The sequence below is a fragment of the Cornus florida genome, unplaced genomic scaffold, assembly GCF_030987335.1.
Source record: "Cornus florida cultivar Cherokee Brave unplaced genomic scaffold, ASM3098733v1 CherokeeBrave_3.0.0_Hap2_Chr08, whole genome shotgun sequence".
In the NCBI taxonomy this organism is placed as follows: domain Eukaryota; kingdom Viridiplantae; phylum Streptophyta; class Magnoliopsida; order Cornales; family Cornaceae; genus Cornus; species Cornus florida.
In genome coordinates, this window is record NW_026775578.1 from 54,454,581 (window position 1) to 54,478,914 (window position 24,334).

Here is a 24,334-nt window from a genome sequence, read left to right on the forward strand (position 1 = left end):
ACGGGTAATCTATCAATTTTTTTATAACTGACATTAACAGAATCTGTCAAGTGCTCTGTGAGAAAATTTTGTTACATAAATTAGAACCTTATAAAAAGTGAGTAAAATTATAAAATCTATGTGAAACATTGACAAATGATAGATGAGGTTGGTGGAATCTAACCTTGAAAATTTCACAAAGCTTCCATTTTAAACTTAGTCACATTTTTCATAATTTGTAAGGAATGTTTAAACTTGCAGCACTTCTCCAGCTGGCCAAGATTATCATCCTATTTTCTTAATGTGCAAGTAAAAAATTGTCACATGATCACATCACGTGATCATAGTTATATGCAATACAGCAGTGGTAGTACTAGCTCTCTTGCATTTCCATTCCCATTATGGGCAATATTGTAAGTTCACAAAACTTTCTCAATAAATCAAAATTTTCTTCTATTTTTTGAAGAAAATTTTATTGGAAAATTAGTTGGTTATGGAAGGTGATTCTTCTCAAAATTTTCTCTTCTTTCTAACCAAACTCCTAAAATGTTTAATAAATTATATTTTCTTTATTTTCTTACTATTTTCATCTAACCAAACGAAGCTTAAAGTACAAGAAAATTATTTAAAATTATATATAAATCTCTATTAACAAGTTTTGGGAGCATGGGAAAGGAAAAAAAAGAAGTTAAAAGTAATGTGACAGCACGATGGCAAGAATGACAACAACAATAATGATATTATATATGTTAAAATTTTTAGTTATAAATAAAAAGAAATCTATAACTACTCATTATATATAAATTATAAAAGTACTTCTCTATTTTAATCATTATTAAACCTTACGGGATTTGTTTAGTTAGAATTATTTATCAATTTTTTTTAAAATCTTTCATCAAGCTACTAATGATATATATTTACAAAAATAGAATCAAAATATTCAAAAAAAAAAAAATCAGAAATTAAATTTTTGAAAATTTGAAAAATTACTAAATAAAATTTGATTTTCTTTCTTATATTAGTTTTCTATCTATTTATTTAGATTGTACTTTTTTTTTAATTATATATTTTCAAGATATATGTATATATATACATCTACTAAGATCAATATTTATATATATAAAAGTATATTACAATTATTTACAATTGTTTCAAAATTTTACATAATACTAAATCCGATAATAATAATAATAATAATAAAAGGCACTGTGTGTATGCTCGTATTGTTTTCAAAATTATTTGACAGCGAAAAAAAAATGAAATGTCAAAACAATCACTCGAGATAATTTTATTTTAATTTTAGTAAAAAATTTACTCATGCTCACCTTGTCTCCAAAAATATCTTTATCAATACTATTATTAAAAGTGTAAAGAATTTTAGTGTTTTAGTATTTATTTATTAATATAATTTTTTTATTAATTGATATAAAATGAATTAAAATAATAGAATTTCAATAAATAAAGTGAATTAAAATAAAAGAGTTTCTATAAATAAAATGAATTAAAAATAGATGCAATACAGTTGTAGCATCCTAGCAGGAACGATAAAAAAAAAAAAAAAAAAAAAGAGTTATTACTGTATATTGTACTTTCAATTGACAAAATAGATGCATTTTTTGTTTTCAAATGTATAGAATAAGATTTGTAAAAACTTAACGAGCATCTAAATTTTCGTTAGGCTTCACAATGTGGTTACTAATCAATTATTTAGAAAAATGAATTTATTTTAATAATTTATTTAATTAAAATTATAAAATAACTTTTCATCACATGCATTGTGTTTTACTAGTATATTAGAGTTTTTCCACAAGATGTAGCAGGAAAGATAAAATTAAAAAAAGAAGAAGAAGTTATTATTGTATATTGTACTTTCAATTGACAAAATAGATGCATTTTTTGTTTTCAAATGCATTGAAAGATTTTTAAATACTTAAAAGAGCATCTAAATTTTCGTTAGGCTTCACAATGTGGTGTGTTTGGAGTTTGGCACATTTGAGAAATAATGAGAATGTGGGTAAGCATACATGTTGAGAGACAGACAGCCAGATTTTTAATAGGCATTTAATTCGAATCGCACAAATTGGAAAACATTGGACACCACAACAAATGAGCTTGTAGTGCAAAACCCCTTTCAAAAGCCTGCTCTCCCTCCAAAAAATTCTCTCTCTATATATATAAATATTTATATATATAGAGAGAGAATTTTTTGGAGGGAGAGCAGGCTTTTGAAAGGGGTTATATATATATATATATATATATATATATATAACTATATATTTGATAAATACAATTTGATCCAGAACTAAATTTAAAAGTTTCTTGTTTATCTGAAAAAAAAAAAAAAAAAAAAAAAAAAGAACATGTTAGAGCATCTCCAATGCACCTTTCATTTGGGCTGCTAAACTCAAAATTTGAGAGCGGTGTAAAAAATGGGCTCTCCAATGGACTTTTATTTGGGCTCACAAATTTTGAGAATGCCAAATTTTTTCTCAAATCTAGGAGCTGCCAATTTTTGTGGCAGGCCTTCTCTCTCTCTGTACGACGCCGTTTGGAAGGGCTTTGAGACTGTCCATTACGTTCCGCCCCTCTTTCGACTGGTTGCGTCAACGATCTCTCTCTCCCTCTCATTTGCAACGACAAGTTTGTTGCCATTTCCAAATCTGACTTCAATCTTGAACTTTTGATTCTTGCAAATAGATAGATAAACTGAAAGATATGGGTTTTGAACTTCTGATTCTTGTAGATTTTGTAGTTTGCAGTTGCAGAGAGAGAGACTTCTATGGTTTATAAGTGGTGGCGGCGGCAGAGAAGGCGGACGGAGCACTGATTTTCCAGTGGTGATGGCGACAAATTCGAGTGAGGGCTTGATCAGACTGGGGATTTTTCCAGGCCTTGATCTTTGATGTAATCAGAGGCTCGAACAAGCTCGTCCACAAAATCGAACTCAGAATTCCCCCCAATTTGATGGTAATCATCGTGAATATTCGAATTGATGCGAGTGAAATTAACGAATTAGATCAGATTGAGTGTGAATTGGGGAATAGATCCCACATCGTTAAACAGAAAATTCTAATTCGTATACACCTAGATTGAGAGAAGAGGTTTATATATGTTTATATATATATATATATATATATGCATGTATATGGATAAATAATATATATAGCAACCCATATTAAGAGAAGAGGGTGGTGGTTGTGGGGGTGGTGATTACGGCAATGAGTGAAGAGAGAGAAAGAAAGATAGGGTGAGCGGTGGCGGCCGTCGGTGGTGTTGGGTAGACAGAACAAAGGTTAGACTGGGAAGTGATGGTGGTTAAGGGTGGTAGTGGTGGCTGCCAAAATAATTTTCTTTTTGCAAATTACTATTTGAACCCTTTTTTTTTTTTTGTTATATATATATATATGTATATGTGTGTATGTGTGGCTTTATGTGGTGATAGTTGATCGTCGGAGAAGATGGTGGTTGAGGATAGTGGAGGCGGTGGTGGCCGGAGGAAATGGAGAGGAGGGTGTAATACGTGTGTAATGTGTATATGTGTATGGTGGGTAAGGGCAAGTTTAGAGTCAAGAACGAGAATAAAGATGGAGGCGATTGGGGAGGCTGAAATGATTTGCCCTAAAAATATTATGTGGGACATAATTCAATGAATGGTTAAAATGGCAAGGTAGTTTTGAAATCAACGGTCAGAGTTAAAGTAGGATTGGAAAGTTAGAAGTGGGTTGGACTTGGTTCAATAGAGTGTGAGAATTGCTAAAATATAACATTTTGGATGAAATGCACCATTGGAGCCAAATTGCTAAAATATAGTATTTTGACATTGTAGTTCCTCTCAAAATATAGATTTGGCAGCCCGAAATACAATTTGGCATTGGAGATGCTCTTAAGCATGAACTGAGTTATTAACAATTTCTTCCATTTCAATCATCCGGAGCGAAGGCATGCGCCCGAGTTCAGGTCAGCAGACAGTCGTCGACGGACCAGTCATGAGTTAATTTGTTGATGTTATAGTCAAAGCACCAATTTACAAAAAACATGTACTCCGTAAAATGTAAATCGAAAAGACAGCCAGTGTATCACTTTTCTTGAAATTTGAATTTTCATTAGCCCAGTGCAATGATTTGGTCAAAGAAGGACAATCTTTTCTCATTATCTATTTAGCATGGATACCGATGCCAACCAACTATACAATATGATACGGATAGATTGACAAGTCAAAATTAAAAAAAAAGTAAGACACAGATACGGCTTGAACATGAATATATATAAATATAAATATAAATTTGTATTTATATTTATGTATTTATTACTAGTAGTATGAAACTTTAATTCATTTTTACTTTTTATACTAAGATTTGTAATACTTTTTATATCATTGTATACAATTATTTTACTTCTTTGTCATATAGTATTTTTATTTTAAATGAACAAATATTATTTATTATTTTGTTTGTGATTATATGTGTATGATGTCAATTTTTCTTAAAGAAAAAGTTGAACACTTTAGAATGTGTTCATATTATTTTTAAGATTATGGGGTAGGCTTGTGTTAGAAATATATAAAAGTGTTAGCCTAAATGTTTAAGAAATTTCGACGAAGTGTCTAAAAGTATCAAAAAAGTATTCAAAATAATAAAATTTTATTTTTATTTGCGGACACATATATAATGTCTCTATTTCATAGCTCATCACCCAAAATTGCCTTTACATATTATGAAACATAGCATCTAACACGTCATCAAGTCATCAACAACATGTTATCACCCACAGTTTAATTCATATTTATTTCAAATTAGGTGCTATATTACACACACACACACACACACATATATAAAGAAGAAAAGGCAACTCTTTTTTTTTTTTTTTTTTTTCAGAATATCTCTCATTTATTTATTATTATTAAATTTTTTTTTTTAGTTAGAAAATATTAATGCTTCTCCAAACAATCCCAAAACAAATGCTGTTTTGGATATATTTTCCTTAAACCTTTCCTTCATTATTGTTATCCATTTACTTTAGAAATGATATTATTAGCAATACTCAAAATAATTGAGAGTTTTGTATTCTTATTTGTACAACAATGAGAGAGTCTTATTCCAATTTTAGATGAGATGACCTAATTTATAATTTCAAATCCAAATTATCTACATTGTACCATAATGTTATAGGCATTTGAGGGTCTACAATCCTCATACTTGCTTGTATGTGTGAGATTTGTGAACCATCATATATGAGTCATGTTGCACGATCCACATCACATGGGAAGATTAGAAACTTTCATAAAAATTAAATGATAGACTATTAAGGAAACAACGCGAGTTCATTTCAAGGTACTTACCATCAACTTAAACTTAAGATTCTTGCACATTTAAATTTTCATTCAAAATAATATACAAGTCAAAGTTAGATTTTTTTTAATTCAATTTTAACTATAATTATAAAACATATGATTATTATTATTTATTTAAAAATATAAAAAATGAAGATGAGTTTTTTTTTTTCTTTTTCTGAAAATTAAAGCAATTTTCATTAAATAGAAAATGTACAAGAGGCCTTAGGCCCAAGAGCAAGAAGCCCAAACAGCATGACGTTATTGAAACCAGCCCAACAAGGGAGAACCCAAACCCAAATGATAACTACCATTAACGGCACCGGCCGTCAATGGATACCATATACAATCCAGTGACACCAATTCGCGGCTACGCCGCCAAGATTCAATCTGGAGGGCGCGAAAGAGGTCTTGTAGAAGATGGTGAGATGTTCCAATTCATGAGGATAGATCTAGATTCCGAACAATCCTTGAGACGGCCCAGCTTCAAGATCGCAGCGATGGTGGAGGAGATCTTGGCGCAAACAATCCTCTGTGAAGCTTTCTGTCCTCTGAAGATTCTGGCATTCCTTTCCTCCCAGGTATGGTACACCAATGCTGATAAGCCCAATTTTCTGTGTAGATTCTTAGGTGTGTTTGCATTCCATCGAGCACTAAATCACTGTATAAGGTTTTCCCAATTAGTGATTGCTATCTGAATCCTACACTTGTCTTTGATAAAACGCCATATAGGAGAGATGAATGGGCAATTAAGAAATAAGTGGTCATGAGATTCAGGAGCCATGTTGCACAAAGGACATATGTTTTGGTGGTTGGCCATAGACTTGCTGTCAAGGTTGGCAATTTAGATTGAGCAGCCAACCAAAGAATAAATTTCATTCTTGGGATAGATGGGGAATGCCAAACTAGACTGTGTCATTAGACATTGGGAATGGGTTTAGCTAATTGTGTAGCTGTGTGGCTAAAAGAGTACTTGCCAGTAGGGAATGTAATCCATCTTTTAGTATCACTTCTGGATGTGCAAGGAGTAGGTAAAGTGAGTAGTTCCGGTATGGCATTGGTTAAGACAGTAGGGAAAGCCTAAGAATTATCAACAATAAAGCTATCCACTTTTGCCTTTTCATTCAATCCACTTTTCTGATAGAAGGTTGGCTGTGTATCTAGAGCATAGAGGCCCTCTTGGAGCCCAGTTATCCCACCAGAAAGATGTAGTAGCTCCATTGCCAATGAAGTGTTTAATGAAGAGTCTAGCAGTATGCCTTAGTTGTAGCATTTTCCTCCAGCTCCAAGAGCAAGGCTGTGGGAATTTTAGAGACCACAAGTTCCTAAACTTTAGGAGATGAGAGTGGCACCATTTGATCCAGAGCCTATTGGATTGATCTGTTTGAAGTTCCCAGATAAATCTTAAGATACCTACTCTATTAGTAATTTCCAAGTTAGGAATCCCCAACCCACCAACAAGTTTAGGGGTGCAAACCCTACTCCAAGCAACCTTTGAACCTGGAAGTTTCATTTCTGGCCCAGACCAAAGGAACCTTCTAAAGATCTTATTCAGCTCATCAATGATCCCTTTGGGCAGGATAAAAATGTTACACCAGTAGTTTTGAGTAGATGCTAGGACTGACTTGATCAATTGCAGCCTACCTGCATAGGATAGTGACCTTGAAGTCCAATTTGTGACTCTGTGGGTGATTTTACAAACCAAAGAACTGCAGTGCTGTGCCTTCAAATTTGTGGAGATCAGTGGCACACCAAGGTATCTAACTGGGAGTGATGCTGCTTGAATGCCCAGTAGAGAGGAGATCAGTTGTTGAGTGTGATCATCTATTCCAAAGTAGTAAACTGCACTTTTAGATAGGTTAATGTCAAGTCCAGACATTGAACAAAATAAATCAAGAGCAGACTTAAGGATTGAAACTAAGCAAATGTCTCCATGGCAAAATAGTAGCAGGTCATCTGCAAAGGACAAGTGAGTGATTTTTTGCTCTTTACACCTCCAATGATACTTGAAAGAAGACACCCTTCCCACATAGTTGGCTACAATAGATGAGAATGCATCCATAACAATGACAAAAAGGAAAGGGAAGATAGGATCCCCTTTGCCTAAGACCTCTCTTTCCTTTAAAAAATCCCTGGAATTCACCATTGAGAGCTATGGTGAAGGATGGAGAAGAGATGCAAGCTTTGATGAAGGAGACAAACTTAGGAGGATAATTATGTAGTGATAGGCAGCTTATGATGAAGTCCCATTTCACTAAATCAAAAGCCTTCTTGAGGTCCACCTTGATGGCACATCTTAGTGGTCTGCTATGCCTATGATAACCTCTCAAAAGCTCATGTGCAAGAAGGATAGGATATGTGATTTTCCTTCCATGGATAAAGGCAGATTGAGCTTGATCAGTTAAATTTGGCAGTGTGGATTGTAACCTGGCTGCAAGCAACTTTGATATACACTTGTAAATGGTATTAACACAAGAGATAGGTCTATAGTCATGTAGAGAGGTTGGATTTTGACATTTGGGAACTAAGGCAATGTATGTATTGTTTGCCTTAGCTAAGAGCTTACCATTTCTGAAGAATTCAGAGATAGCTTTTGTGACTGACCTGCAAACAATATTCCAAGCGTTCTGAAAAAAGAGTGCATTAAACCCATCAGGGCCTGGAGCTCTATCTTTGTTTAGGTTGAACATGCAGCTTTTGATCTCCCTGTTGGAAGGAATTTCAACTAGATAAGAGTGATGGGAGTTAAGGACAACTTTGGTGATAAAGATTGCTAGGTCAGAGAGAAGGTGAGTAGGAGGAGGGGAGTGGCCTAGTAAGGATTGAAAGTGTTAAACCACTTGAAATTTGATGTCATCCATGTCATGGATGGTCTGGCCATCATCAAGTTTTAAAGACACAATCTTCTTCTTGTTGTTTCTTGAAGTGAGGGAACTGTTCAAAAAGGCTGAGTTGCAATCACCAAGCTTTAACCAAACCATTCTTGACTTTTGTCTTAGGACATCTTCTTGGATTTTCCCCAATCTTAAGAATTCAGTGGTGAGGACCGTTTCCTACTCTCTAAGGGTGGGATCACTAGGAGATGAGTCCAGGTCCATTTGGCAGGATTGGAGCTCAAGTTGGATAGCATGTATTTTGGAGTCAATCACTGAAAATTCTTTCCCACATTTGTTCCTTAAGATAGGTTTTAGTTGTTTGAGCTTTTGAACAACTTGGAACATTGCAGTTCCTTTGACATATGTGCTCCAAACTTCATGGACTGAGGAGTAAAAGTGTTGGTGGGATGTCCAAGCATTGAAAAATCTGAAGGGAGTATGTCTTATTGGTGAGTTAAGACTTAAAGTAACCAAGATGGGGCTATGGTCAGAGATACCTGGGGTGAGGAACTGGCATTCTGAAATTGGAAAAGAAGTAGACTATGTTTGATTTACCAGAGCCCTATCCAACTTTTTTGCAATGCATGTATCTCCTATACTCTTATTTAACCAAGAGTATAAAATACCACTGAATTTTAGGTCCTCCAATTCAGCATTTTGAAGGCAATCTTTAAAGTCTGTCATTGTTGTGCACCACTTCCTGGATCCTCCATGCTTCTCACCAATGTTGGGAATGACATTGAAGTCCCCCATTAATAGCTAAGGGAGCTGAGCAAAAATGGCTGCATGGTGGGTGATATCATCCCATAAAATCTGTCTTTCAATAACATAGTTAGCTGCATATATGAATGTAGTGAAGAAGGAGATGTTAAGACCAATGATAAAAATGGAGCAATGTATAGCCTGTTTGCTGCAGTGGATGACTGATAGGTTAATGGTGTTTGGATTCCACATAATCCAAATTCTTCCAAGGTCTGAAAAAGGGTAATTGTCTGTGATAGACCACTGAGGGGCTATAAATCTATGGATGGCTACCACATTAGAAGATGCCACTTTGGTCTCCACTATAGAGACCAAATCAAATTTCCTTTCAGAAATTAGTTTCTTAATTTTTGATTGTTTAGAGGGCTGGTTCAGCCCTCTAATGTTCCATGTGAGAAAAGAAATCATGAGAAGGTATGAGAGAAGTGACCTCCAGGATGCCTTGGGCTTACTGAAGAACCCTCTGGCATCAACCCTTGAAAAATATCAGCTTTCATTCTTGCATATTTCTTTAAGCTCCTTGCTAACAATCTCTTTCCTTGTGTTGGTGGGATACAGGTGCCTGGATCACTCAGAGATAAAGTAGGCAGCAATGGAGAGTTGGATGCTTGAGCATGCTTGACAGGCTTGGAACTAATAGTTTTGGGGCCCTTATGTTCCTTGAGCTTCTTGTACTGGAAGGGTGTGGTTGGAGAGACAGTGGGTGTTGAGAATTGGACTGGCATGGATGGTGTATTATTTTTGTGAGTGGTGATTGGAGTGGACTTTGGTGAGGAGAAATTGAGCTTCATGCTGCATAAAGGTGAGTGTGGTGGGGATGGAGAAGTGGAATGGGATTGTGAGCCAGAGATGGAGTTACTGACAATTGTATTGTTGGAGGATTGGGTTTGTGGTGATAGAAATGGTGAGGCAAGGTTATTTGTAGAGTCTTCCATATTGGTGTCGATCTGATGCAGTGGAGAAAATTGGTTAACATTTGAAGCTTTAGCTGTGAGGAGAGATGAGGGCTTAGTAGCCATTGCAGTTCCTTTGTTCCTCTTCTTCCTTACTGTAATCCACTCAGTGGATGGTTGAATTGCAGAGCTGTGATCCTTGTTTTTGGGGGAAGAAGGTCTTGAGTTGCAGACAACACCTTTCCCATAGGGATGATTGATATAGGTAAGAGGACAGTTGGCTTCTGAATGGTTGAGAACCTTGCATTTGGAACAAATTTTTGGTAACCATTGGTATTCAATTCTAATTTCCACTAAGGACAGATCATCCATTCTGAGTTGAACATCCTGTTTGAGAGATTTGCTGAGATCTAAGTTAAAACAAATTCGAGCAAACTTCAGCTTGGTCCTTGATTCTGTAGCTTCATCAGCATATAAAGGCTCTCCAACAACACTTGCAATATGGCTTAGCCCCTTTGCAGTCCAGTAATTAGGTGGGACATTATAGAACTTAGTCTAGATAGGTATGCAACCTAGTTGAGTTTGTTGAGGTTGGTTGACCTTGTTCCATTTCATTGGTGAGAAGGGGTGCCCAGCTATCCACCAGGGGCCATGGAAGAGAACATTATCCACCTGTGATGGAATCTTGAACCTGAAAATGAAATTATCCTCCCCAGGTATTGTATCTGTGAGCCCAAAAGATTCCTATAGTTTTGTTGCAGCATTCTGAACAACCTTGAGAGGAAGCTTCTTGTGGATGGAAAACCCCACCAAGTGGTAGGAAGACCAGAAAGCCAGACCTTTTTTAACAACCTCTCTTAGTGGTTCAATGACAGTTGAGTGTTCAGAGGTAGGGGCAAAGTATTCAAACTTCATTTTATTTGTGCCTACTTGGACTACATTTGACCAAGTCAATGTATTAAATGTATAGTGTGGTAGAGGGATCACTGTGTTATCTATTGGTAGGGCATCTGTTTTATGTGCTAGATGTGCCATAACTGGTATAGTAGGTGAGTTGTCTTTGGGTAAAGCTGCTGATTTGTCTATTTTGTCTGATGGTGTATAATGTGGAAGTGGTTGGTCTATGTTTCTAGGCTGGTTGTTGAGAGTAGGGGAAGTACCATGTGGAGAGCATGTGTTGTTATTACCTTTTTGGGGAAACTGAGATGATGTAGCCTGCATGGAGGTGTTGACCAGACAAAGAGATTTGAAATTCAAATTTGAATTTGAGACCAAACCTGCAGCCACCAGTGGTGGAGGAGCCTCCATAGTCGTGGTGGAGGATGGTGGTGGAGGTGGAGTAGGTGCTGGAGAAGTTGTTGGAGACTGTTGGTGGTTGATCTGTAGCTTAAGCTTTTCAAGCTCAGCTTGTAGCTCTGCAACGATCTTCTTTTGGTGGTTGTACATTTCCATTGCTTTCTCCAGATTCTCATCCTTCCACTCGAGTTGCTCTTGCAGTCTGTCGATTTGGTGAGCTGGAGATGAGTAAAGCAAAGGATTGAAATTCCTCGGGAGCTGTCCTATAGGAACTGGTTACTGTGACTGTGGTTGTGGTGGCTTTGGTTTATTCCTGTTATATGTAGCATTGTTAATTGGCCGTATTAGTTTTGTGGTAGGGGAAGGAAAGTGTACAGGTTGTTGACCAGCTACTGAAGGTGGGATTGGTGGAGGATATATCTGTGTATGGGAGGTGATTGAAGGTGGTAATTTTTTGAGGATGGCTTTGGGTGTTGTTTGTTTTGGTGGTTGAATAATATGGTTATTTTGCTCTTGCGTGGTAGTTGTTTTTGGATACAGTGAAGGCCTGTTGGTGGGTTTTGGATGCTGAGATTGCTTGGATAAAAATTTTGGGATATAGCTTGGTGTTGTGCTATGATGATTCGGTGGAAGAAAGGGAGGTTTGAGGTGATTAGCAATGGGATTTCTCAGAGATGGAGGTTGCAAGAGGTTGGGAGCTTTGGGTTTGTTGGGAGCCATCTGTGTAGTAGTTATGAAGATGAGTTTCAATTGATACAAACAAGTAATCCCATGCCTTTTGAGGTTAAATGCCCATGCAGTAGGAGTAAATATTACTCCGTACTAGCTATTACGTGGTACGAGGCATTTGGGAGCACGCGTAGTAATAATGGCAGTTACGTTATACATCATTTCCTTTACTTGGCCCTTCCTAAATGCCTCGTAGTAAAGGAAATGATGAGACCCATCTCCTTTCCGCGTAGTAATAAAGTAAAGGAAATTTGAAGATTCTTTTCATTGAGTCAGCACTATTGACGAGATTCATTTCCTAAAAACTTTTCAAATTTCAAACTTTTCAAAATTTTCATTTCTTTTAGGGTAAAGGGCAAATAACCCCCTGAACTTTTAGTCAATTCTACAAAATTTCCCTAAATTAATAATTGCCCCCTAAACTACCAAAAATTTGTACTTTAGGTACAAAATCAAATATCACGGTCACCGGAGGTCATCCAAAATGTTAGATTACTAGATTGCCCTTTAGTGGAACGCTGCCGTTTAATGTTGTTAACGTGGCAAATGTAATCTGACATCCAATACTAATATAACAACACGTCACCTTATCACCAATAACCACTTAACACAACTGCCAAACACGTCCTTACAATACTTGTTTTAGTGCCAAACATGGTCTCTCTACAGAACTCTCTCTCTCTCTCTCTCTCTCTACGCTCTCTGTTCCGTTTTCCTTCTCTGTTGCCGACGATATCGCCGACCAATTGCAACCTTCGGTAGTCGACTTTGTCGACGAGCTGGTTCTTCAATAAATTTCAGCGGGGTCATTGTGATTGCATCGTTGATGTTTAAAGCTTCTCACCGGTGGTCATGGAGTTTGATGTTGGGCTCTCACCCATTTTAATGGAAGTCGATTATGCTCTTGGTAGCCTAAAATTGTTGATTTTTTTTTTTTTTTTTTTTTCCAAATTATTAGTTTAACGTCTGCTTGTTTGTTTCTATGGCTTGCCCCCAAATTTTCTGTGTGTTTGGCAATCTCCATCATCGCTAGCACCTCCCCACACCACTACTCAACAGTTATCCACCACTCAACAATCATCTTGATACTTTATCTCCCTCGTCACTGCATCAATTTAATTTTTTTAAAAAAAACCCCTCTATCATCAATATTTTCCTCCCTTTTAAAAACCCATTACAAGAGTGAACTTTCCATTGCAACCCTCAATATCGCTATATATATATATATATATATATATATATATATATATATATATATATATATATATATATATATATATTGAACAGAGGCCTGTTAGATGCTAGATCAGAGATTTTGTATACCATGTTGATTTGTCCAATCCAATAAAATGAGGGTAAAGAATAGCCATGTCGACATATACTTGGTTTTTCGGAAAACAAAGAGAATCCATAAATGTTAAAAAGGGTTCTTACAGTGTTAATGGTGGAGGAAGAATAGTTCATATTGGGGTTTGAACATGGAACATGCAGTTGGAGTTGTTTAGTTTGGAGTGAATTGCAGAGTGTGACCATGGTGAGACTTCCACAGAGAAGACGATGATTTATGAACGAAATTAGGGTTAACAAATGGACAATTTGGGACTTTTATTCATTAATTATTGAAACAGTAATAAGGGTAGCACTGTCATTTTGAAAATATAGCCTAGATCACATGATAATTAGACGACGGAACAGTGTCGCCTGGCCTTTTTTGCAAAATATTAGATAGTTTAGGGGGTTTACTTGAAAAATAGAAGTTTGGTGGGGTTTTTTGAAAAAGAGAGTAAAGATCAGGGGCTTATTTGCACTTTACCCTTTTTTTTTGGAGTAAAAATAAAAGAAAATAAAATTTAAAGCGGTGGTTGAATTAAACGAATGAATTAAAGTTTATATATATCCCTATCCCACCTAACCCCACTAACCGGTTGAATACCCTAATCCTGTAACCATCATCTCACTCACATACCCCCACGGACCATCTCTCTCGCCTCCTTCTCTTCGTCTCTTCCCATCGAACTCCAAATCAATCCAGTGGGAAGTGTAGTTCTTAAATATTATCATACGGTCTTTCATGGCGAAGAGAATTTGCATAACGTGTGGGACCTCATTGTTCTGGAAGGATCTGATGAGGAAGATCAAAGACAGACATTGTGGATTCTCACACGTTATGCAAATTCTTTTCGCCATAGAAGACAGGAAATGATGTAGTGTGAATTTAATATGAGAGAGAGAGGGATTCCAAGATCTGCAAATTATACTTCGCCAGCCAAAACTCAAGTCACAAACGGACAGAGAGCACCCGCGGATGCACTGATTGACAATTTTTTTTTTTTTTTTTAATTCCATGTTCATTTTGATTTTTCTTTCTTCTTCAACTTCTCCTCCATTCCATTCTCTCTCGTACCCAAAAAAAAAAAAACTCTCTTATTGTCTCTCATATGCGGAGCACCAGTCACCCACGGCTCGATTAAGTGGTAAGGTCTCATGCTTTCTCTGCGATTAGGGAATGGAATTACATGTTTGCACTTAAGGTCTCATGTTTTCTCTGCGATTAGTGAATGCAATTACATGTTTTTGTTTTTGGTAACTTTTGCATGACCTAAATCAAATGTTCTACCAATTATGTGATCACGATCTTCCCGGGTTTTTTCATATATAGATTTACATATTTTTCATGTGTGTTACAGTTTTTATTTATTTATTAATTATGCATATCCTTCTAGTAATGTAGGAACCACATATGTGTATGGACTATCATATGGATTAGATTTTGTAGATTTTAAATTAAATTCTGTAATTAATCGATCAATAGTGTTATCACTGTTTTTTCGCAGATTTATGGATTGTATATACACCCATCTCAATAGTTTGCATTGTTTCACCCATCTCAATTCGTTTCATGATACCTGTAGTTTGCATTGTTTCACCCATCTCAATTCGTTTCATGATACTGTAGTTTGCATTGTTGCATTTGAAGCATCTTACATGATACGCTGTTGGGATAAGTTCTTTGTAGATGATTTGTGTTTTACATTCCATTTGCTTAATTTATGGACATCTCTCCCCAACTTCTACAAGTATTCTATTATGCAGATCATTTGCAACTATATTGCGGTGTTTGGGAGCACTGAATTGGCGTTTTGGATTTGGAATTGGAGGTCCAAGGTGCTGATTCGGTCCTCCCAAATGCAACATTAGGTTATTTGCTTTAAAAATACAAGAACTAACACTAACAATATGCACCATTTTTTTCCCCAATGCAACATTAGGATATTTGCTTAAAAAATACGAGAACTAACACTAACAACATGCACCATTTTTTTCCCTTCTTTTTTCTTCTACTGGAACAAGGGCGGGCCTAGGTGTCCTGTGACGGCAGTGTTTTCTATCTTTTGCTGGGATGCTGAATTGACTAAATCTGATTGTAATGATATATAAGAGGGTATGCCTATTGGAGCTCCATTCCTTCTTCTTCTCAATCAGTTTTTTGGAAACTAGTACGGGTCAGTTAGAGATATTATGTTACATTATACACAATGTGTGTATTACAGTAGGTCTACTTCTACCTATCAATAACCCTTGGTGTGCTGGTCTCACTTCGCTGCAGAGGTTTGGTCACATTGTTGTTAGTTTCTTTACGTTCTCAAGACAAGCTTCAGTCAGTGTTCTTTATTCAAGAGAATGAAAAGTTGCAATGGGATGGGGGCTCTTTCACTTTCAAGAGAGCTTGGGGGAAATGCAGAACAAATGGAGGCCTAGAACCTGTTTCACTACTTGTTTGATCTTTTGGACAAACATCCCATTCTGTTTAACTTACAAAAGAGGGTATTTTGTTAACATCAGTGTGTGCAGAGTCTTTCTAGTGAATGATTAAAGGCATCATAGTTTTGTTTCATGCAATTTTGCTAAGGACATATGGGCATGATTTGCTGGTGTTATGAACTGGCTTTTGCTGGGGTGAGTATTTTGATATGTTGCGACTGATTTGTTCAAGACTAATGCTTGAACATGCAAGTCATTGGCATCATTAACCAGCACAGCAATGACATTGTAGAAAAGTGTCTCCATTGGGATGTTGGTGCATGAGTATGCACAGTTCAGATGTTAGTTGAATTGAGCCATACAAGTTTATCCAACCAAGGCAGTTCCTACTTGTAGTGCCATCCCTTTGTCTGGTACACCAAGCAAGAAAAATGAAATAGGAAACGAACCAGCAGTGTCTTTTAAAATTTTCTTCTTCATGTATTGGAGTTCCCTGTCTCAAATTTTCTTCTTCATGTATTGGAAATGGGCTTATTAAATTAAGTCCATTTTCTTTACAAAGTAGAATTCCAAGAGTAAAAATAAAAGAAACAAAGTTTAATGTGGTGGTTGAATTAAACGAATGCAAAGTAGAATTCCAAGATATTACCATTATAAGTACTTGCAAGCAAATAAATAATTAAATAAAATATTTTTTTTCACCAAGGTCTTTGTGGCCAATGGTATTTCCTCTAATTTTCAAAGTGGTTGACGAGGGTTCGAGTTTTCAAAAGAGTAAAGTGGGTGTGTAAATGTGGTGCGTGTGAGTTTCTTGTAAATAACTGGAAAAAAATCAATTCTTTATTGTAATTTTGTCTGTACCCAAATCAAAAGTGCATTTCTCCTTACCTTGAACTACCTCATTCGTACGTCTTTGGGACATGACTGATCCGTTACAATTTTATTTAACGAAAATGTTCTCCAATTTCAAATCTCTAATTTATCTTTAACTCATTTGTTATTGAAAATCATGTTAACAATTGAAGTAGACCACTTGGCGTGGTCCAAGAATCATTTGATAATTTCTCTAGTCTCTATGATTTTTATTTGATATTAGGGACCACTTACTTTTGAATGGTATTCAACCACTTTCTTAAGCGTGTGATACTTTCTTACATACACAATGTACATATATATATATATAAAGTTTGTTAGCTTTTAAGATAAATAACAATGGTATTCTTTATTTACATTTGTTATTTTGTGTCATTCATTAAATAACAATGGTATTCTTTATTTACATTTGTTATTTTGTGTCATTCATTAAATTTATTATTTAGGGTAAAATATATCAACACCCTTCGATTCTAACCAATGCATTCTGTCTAGAAGAGAAAATGAAACACATGAGCATTTGTTCTTCAAATACAGTTACTCCTCGTATATCTGGAATTATGTTTAACATACTTGTGGCTTCTATTGTGGTGAGCTTAGTCATATTTTCATAGCAAGATGGATTGATAATGTTTGAAATGACAAGTGTAACTCTATGGATGCTATAATTGCTAGACTTTGCTTCTCAGCGTCTATCTACTTCATATGGAAAGAGAGAAACAAACGTACCTATGCAGGCAAGTCCTCTGCTCCTCATGTTGTTTGGAAGCTTATTTAGGACTGCATTCGTGGCCGCCTTTTCTCCATGAGGTTCAAAGATTCTAGGATTTCTCGAGCTGTGGCTGCTGATTGGAGACTTCCTAGTTATTGATAGCACTAGAGATGCTGATTGAGCTTGCTCCTTCTGTATGTTCTTTTTGATGTTTCTCTTTGTTGGCCTCCTCTGTTTGTTTTGGAGGTTTTGTGCCTGCGGGCTGTTGTTGGGCCTTGGGGCCTTCTTGTTCTGTTTCTTGTTTTGGGCTGCCTTTTGGTAGCCTGTTGTTTCTTCTTGTTTGAATAAATAATTTGACTTACCCAAATAAGGTCTTAAATAAAATTACCCTTTAATATTAAAATCAAATTTATTGTAAAATATGAGACATATTAAGATGATAAGGCTTCAACAAAGGCTTCCGCGTTTCCCCCGAGTTACTCGAGGAGTTATTTTTAATTTTTTTAGACAGATAGAGAGATTTAATAGACATTTAATTCGAATCACATGAATTGGGAAACATTAGACCACTCTAACTTATGAGCTCTACAGGCTCTAATTTGCGAGCAATCTAACACTAGCACATAGTCGTATTGAATCTTTATCAAAGTTTCAGGGTATTGGTAAACTTTCAGGCCCAATACCACAACAAATGAGCTGTAGTGCAAAACCCCTCTCAAAAGCCTGCTATCCCTCCAAAAAATCTCTCTCTCTCTCTCTCTCTCTCTCTCTCTCTCTCTATATATATATATATCTAACTATATATTTGATAAATATGATTTGATCCAAAATCAAATTTCTTTTTCCCATTTCAATCATCTATGCTATCGGATTTATTTTTGAAATTTCTTACTATAAATAATATATATCTATTAAATGTGTGTATATATATAATTATATATAAAAAAACTGTTCAGCCTTAATGAAGTTATCTGCCCAGCCCCTGTGGTTCGTTGGTATATATGAACGCTGTAACTAGTCTTTGATGCACTCTGTAACTCACCTCTCACTCTCACTCTCACTCTCACTCTCACCAAATCATTATTCCTTCAACCATCCAAGTTTCTTCATCCATCTAAGTTATACTAATTAACCCCCGTCACAGCCAAGTGATGCAGACCTTCTTCTACTTTTACATGTAACCCTTCTGTCCAAACGTAGGAAAATTATATAGGTGACCTAGGGAATGATATAGTATTGGCATTTTGTCCTTGAGAGGCATTTGAGGGTGGCAAATATAATATTGATGAACTTAGTTTACAAGCCACATAAATAAAAAGGGTCTAATGAAAATAAACAAAAAAGATGCCCTTGTTTTCAAGATTATTTAACAAAATAAAAAAATAAAATGTCAAAACAATCACTCGAGACAATTTTATTTTAATTTTAGTAAAAAATTTACTCATACACTCACCTTGGCCTCAAGATATATGTCATTTAATATATTACTAAAATATTTAAATTTTTTAATAATTAAAAATTTAATTAATTAAACATTGAATTGAGTTATCCAACACAAATTAGTGATAGCTTTTGATTTTGTTAATAAAGATGTGTTTTATTAATTTTTTTTTCTTTTTTCTCAAGCACAATGTTTATGAAAAGGAAAATTCAAAATTGATCCTTTTTGTTTATTATTATAATTATAAAAAAATTATTTTATGGTACATCTATGCTCCAAACAAAAGTGTTATATGAATATAGTAAGAGTAGTTTGGGCAAATAAATAGTATTTTTTTATGTCCACTTCAACATTTTGATAAACTTCATTTTTTTCAAAATATAATAACAACTTCATCAAATAGTAAATATGAGTCAATAACACCATGCAGTGCAGCATTGGTCATCGGTAGCAAAAATTGGACTCTCACTAGGAGACGGTACAAAAAAGGTGGCCATCATAGGAATCCAAAGCTAAGACAATCACTCTTGAAGCCTTATGAATGTAAATTTAAGTAATTTTCTTTATGTTCTTTGCTTGTAATATTAATTCTATGAAAAATATGCATATGAGTTTTCTATTTACTTTGCAATTTTTGTTCTTTAGTTTCAATTGAATCAATCAGATTTGATGAAAAGTTAATCCTTTCGTACTATTATGTTAACAATATGGCATGTGTTGCTTGATGAACTTTCATGATTATTTTATTTATTTATTTTTTCGGTAATTTGAGGAGCTTTCATGTTCTTTTTTTTTTTTTTTTTTTTTAATTCCTGTAATTTGATGAGCTTTCATGTTTAATTTGTGTAATTTATTTTAAGTATTATATGCATCACATATTGACAATTTTTTTTCCCCGGATATAACCTTTTATGGTTGTTACAATTTTAATGATATTATAGTATTTCATAGGCGCACACCCCAAACATAGACAGAGGGAAGGAAGACATCGATCAACCGGCACAGGAGTGGGGGCGAAGAGGCTCTTCAAGACCTCAGCCAAGATAAGAAACCCGATCGTCCGGACGCAAGACTGATCGTTCCTAGGTTCTCGTCCGAATTGGAGCACTTATCGTCCAAGTTTCCACTTCAAAAATGCTATCAAGGATGAGTTGAAGTTCTTTCCTATATCTTAAAGAAAAACGAATACAAAACATCTCAGTTGTAGAACCTTTGATTTGGGGCCTAATAAACACCTCCGGCGGGGGAAGAGAGGGGGACCTCTTAGGCCTTGGTGGCTTATCCTTTGAGTTCTTTTGCATATTTTTGCCTTATTTGAAAAAGTGTTCTTTTGCATGCTTGCCTTGTAGGGGCAATGTGTAAGATCATACCTAAATATAATAATAATAATAAAAGACGCGGTGTCTAAGCTCATATTGTTTTCAAGATTATTTGACAGCGAAAATAAAAAAATAAAATGTCAAAAATAATCACTAGAGATAATTTTATTTTAATTTTAGTAAAAAAAATTCATACACTCACCTTGTCTTCCTAAAGCAGCTTGAACCCTCAACATTTTATTTTGAAAAGTTAAAAAGTATTACTAAAAGTCTAAACTAATGAACTTTGTTTGTAAATTTCATAATTTTCAAATCTCTAATTACAAGAAATATTAGAAGAAAGATAGTAGATTCTTGCTTTTAAAAATTGGGTAAATTCTACTTAGGAAACCTCTTTTGAGGTTTGTCAATATCCTCATAATTCCCATTAATGTCCCAATTTAGTGACATGTTATCTTATCATTTTGCTCATGAATTATATTGTCAATTCAGACATTATATAGAAGGACAAAACTAATTTTTTATTAAATTTTTATAGTTGAGATTAGCAGAATCGGTCAAGTACTCATCGAGATGAATTTATTACATAAATTAGAACTTTTTGAGAAGTAAGTAAAACTATAAAACATCGGGAAATTTATTTGAAGCATTGACAAAATAATAGAGGTGGTAGGTTTTTAAAACTTGCAAAGAACATTTTAGGAAATTCAAAAAAGAAGTGCAAAGAACATTTTTAGTTTCTCCATTTCCTGTAATTTTTCAATTGCCCTAGTTTGTAGGGTCATCCTTTCATAGGGGTGCAATTGCCCTGTATGTAAGGACATCCAAGGGTGGCAATTAGACAATTTTAGCCTTGGTATATGTCACTAGTCACCATCTTCAGACTTGATTTGAATTTGTTGGCAATTCCTATTGAAAAGCTTTTTTTCTTGACCCCATTCATAACAATATAACATTGTTCACTGCATGTGCTAATAAATGCATCTTTGGTGTTATCGTAAAATGAACAATAAAAAATTGTAAATCAGAGATATTGTTGCACTTGTCAAATACAAACGCGAATACCATGGTGAGAGAAGGAAGGGAAGAAGATGACTCCTTTGGTTGTACTCCAGAACCCTAAAAAATGGAACTTCATACCTTAGGTTTGGGTTTTAAATGAGCTTAGAGGTAATATATATTATTATAGCTTAGGTTTGAATATTAAATGGGCTTGCCGCTTGGGTAATACTACCATATTATCAAACTTAGAGAAAAGCGAACATATTAAAGTGTGATTTTACTTGGGTTTGACCATACAACGCAATCCAGTATAAGAGCTCGTTTGACGTTGCTGTTAGAAAAAGAAGTGCTTTCGCAACTAGAGATGTAGAAAATTTACATTTGGTGAAAAATATTTTAGGTGTTTGATGACATGTACTCTTTATAATTAAATTATTTTTAAATTTGTTTGGTAATAATATTTTTAAGGGATAATTACACTGACCTCCCCTGAGGTTTTATCAATTTACACTGACCTTCCCTAACAAGCATATAAGATGGAGGGTGGTAATGGAAAGAGTACAATTACTAATTTACCCTTTGTCCGCTCTCTCTTTACAATAACATCACCGTCCTCCGAACACCTTCTCCAACGAACCTAGTATAATCTGGTGAAAGCCACAGTGGCGACCGCTCTGCGACTTCACACGCACACATATATATATATATATAAATCCACATATATACTGAGAAGCTCACCTTACATGTGTATAGCTCTGCGAAGTTCCGGTACCTTGGCATATGGTACAAAAACAATCCATTTACAGTAATAATTGGGAGCTTCGAGTATCAGCAAAGATGGAAATCTTGTTCAACAGATCTTGCATAATGGGAATTTTGGTTTAGAAAAGGTAATGTGTTGAACACCAATTAAAGTGACCTAGCCTAGTGTTAAGAGCAACTCAATGAGTTTTGGAACTTTTGTTTTAAACTTCTTACCAGATAAGAACCACAGAGTCACACACACATATTAAGCTATGGTGAGCCCTAAATTCCTAGTTGTCTCAATTGGGATGTTGTTGATGAAAAGGATGATTCTTTCCTTTGTTGATACCTGTTAACAACCCATTATTCTAGAAACCTCATTGTCGATTTTAAGAGTCCATGATTTAACCATGTGGAAGGAAAAAAAACTCAAACACAGAGACAATAATTAATCAAGCGATGCCCAATGATTCATTTCTTTCTTTAATTTTCTGTATACTTTGGAACCCAACAACAACAATTGAATAAGTCAGAGATTAATATGTAAACAAGAGAGAAATTAGTAAAGAAAAATCAATAATAATGTTTGAATTCCTGTTGAATTGCTGCTTCTAACAAAAATTCAGATTGACCCATCAAATCAGGGATTAATCTGAACATGAGAACGCAGAACTCCATCTGATTGAGGGCTCCATCACCGTCGAAATCGCCTTCTTTCAACATACTTGAGGATGCCAGAAGCGACATGGGCCGAATATGACTCGCGAACATGGCATTCGATTCGAGCAGCTGGGTCCAGCCCATAAGGAAATACCGCCATATGGGCCGAACGTGAATAACCCATCAGAAATGACCAAAGCCCACAGAAGAACGGGGCCAGATCTAGCAGTCCATTAGTGTTTGTAAATACCTATAAATATGAGAAGTAATGAATAGAGAGATTCATTCTGTTGAAGTGTAAGAATTCTAGAGAGAGAAAATAGAAATGAATTCCTTGCATCTTCAATTGGCGTCGTCCGTGGGAATTCGTTGAAGATTGATCGGTCATTGATCAATATCGCGTGGATTCAGACCAATTCGTGAAGACGAAACTCGATCTTTGGGAGTTGGATCCAGATCTGAGAGATTGTGACCTATTCTGGAGGAATTTTGATTCCTGTTGCTTTGACGGAGGTGGCTTCAGATCTACGCAACAACGAGTTGTTCGATTGCGGCTGGATCTGACGAATTTAGAATTCGGAGAATTCAGATCTAGTCAACCGTAAGCATAATTCGATAATTCGAGTCCAGATCTGAAAAAATTCGCACTCACGAAGCTCAGATCTACTCAAGAACTTGAGATTAATGCCTTTACTCCGTTCAGGAATAATGATAGGTGAAAGCTCCAATCCAATGGAGGCTGTCCAGCAAACGAAGCTTGAGGAGTTGATGAACTTGATCGAAGCTCTCAAACGAGAGAATGCAGAATTGAAAGCTGGAATGCAACATCAGCAAACGCTGGCGATTTCGCGTCCACTTCTGGCCGGTGAAGGAGGTATTCAGTCTAATATCGCACATCAAGGCGAGCAGGAAGAGAACAATCAGTCAGCTCTCCACCATGATGAAAGGAGGATGGACGATTTGCCGCCAAATGTTCGTCGACTTGAGGATCATGAAGGATCGACTCACGTTGATCCACGACATGAGCAGATCAGACAGAACGAAGCCATGACCTTTGATCCGCATCAGGAAAGGTTTAACCGAGAGGAAGTAATAGAGGTTGATCGCCGCCGAGTTGTATCGCCTTGGCAAAGAGAGCTCGTGGAGGAGCGGTCATTCGATCCGTCTTATCGACCCTCCATGGCTACGCTCACTCATCGCGGTTCGGAGAGTAGATCTGTAGATCATAGAGCTACTGCTGGGCTCCAGAGAAAGAATGAAGCCCTTCGAACAGCGGCTCGGACGGTTGATTCACCATTTACTGATGAGATCTTGAATGCTCTGCATCCAAGGAAGTTTACCATGCCAGTCTTCATTTTGTTTGACGGAACAACCGATCCGATCGATCATGTGTACCATATCCAGTTGAAAATGGCTCTGAATACGGAGAACGACTCTTTAATGTGCAAATGTTTCCCTATAAGTCTAGCTGAACCGGCGCTTAGTTGGTTCAAGAACTTGCCGAGGGGCTCGATTGATAGTTTCCGGAACCTGTGCGATCTGTTCATAAGCCAGTACTATGGGAACAAGCGTCCGCCGAAGGACATTTCGAGCCTATTCACAATGAAGCAGCACAAAGACGAGCGTCTCCAGGCTTTTCTCACCAGGTTTAACCTCACCAAGAGTATGGTGATTGAATGCCACCCTTCTACAGCAGTTCAAGCCTTCATGTTGGCCATGACGCATGGCACCCCGTTCCATACCAGTCTGGTAGTAAACACGCCGACGACTATGGATGAACTCAATGAAAGAGCCGATGGCTTTGTACGCCTGGAGGAAGAAGAGGCGGCCAATACTCGGACAGCGTCGGTCGTATCGACCGAGGAAAAGTCCAAGGCAAAGATCAGGCAGAAGCAGGCTCAACCGCAGCGTCAGACCTCCTGGAAAACAAAAAGAGGTCCAGGGAAGAAGAGCTGAT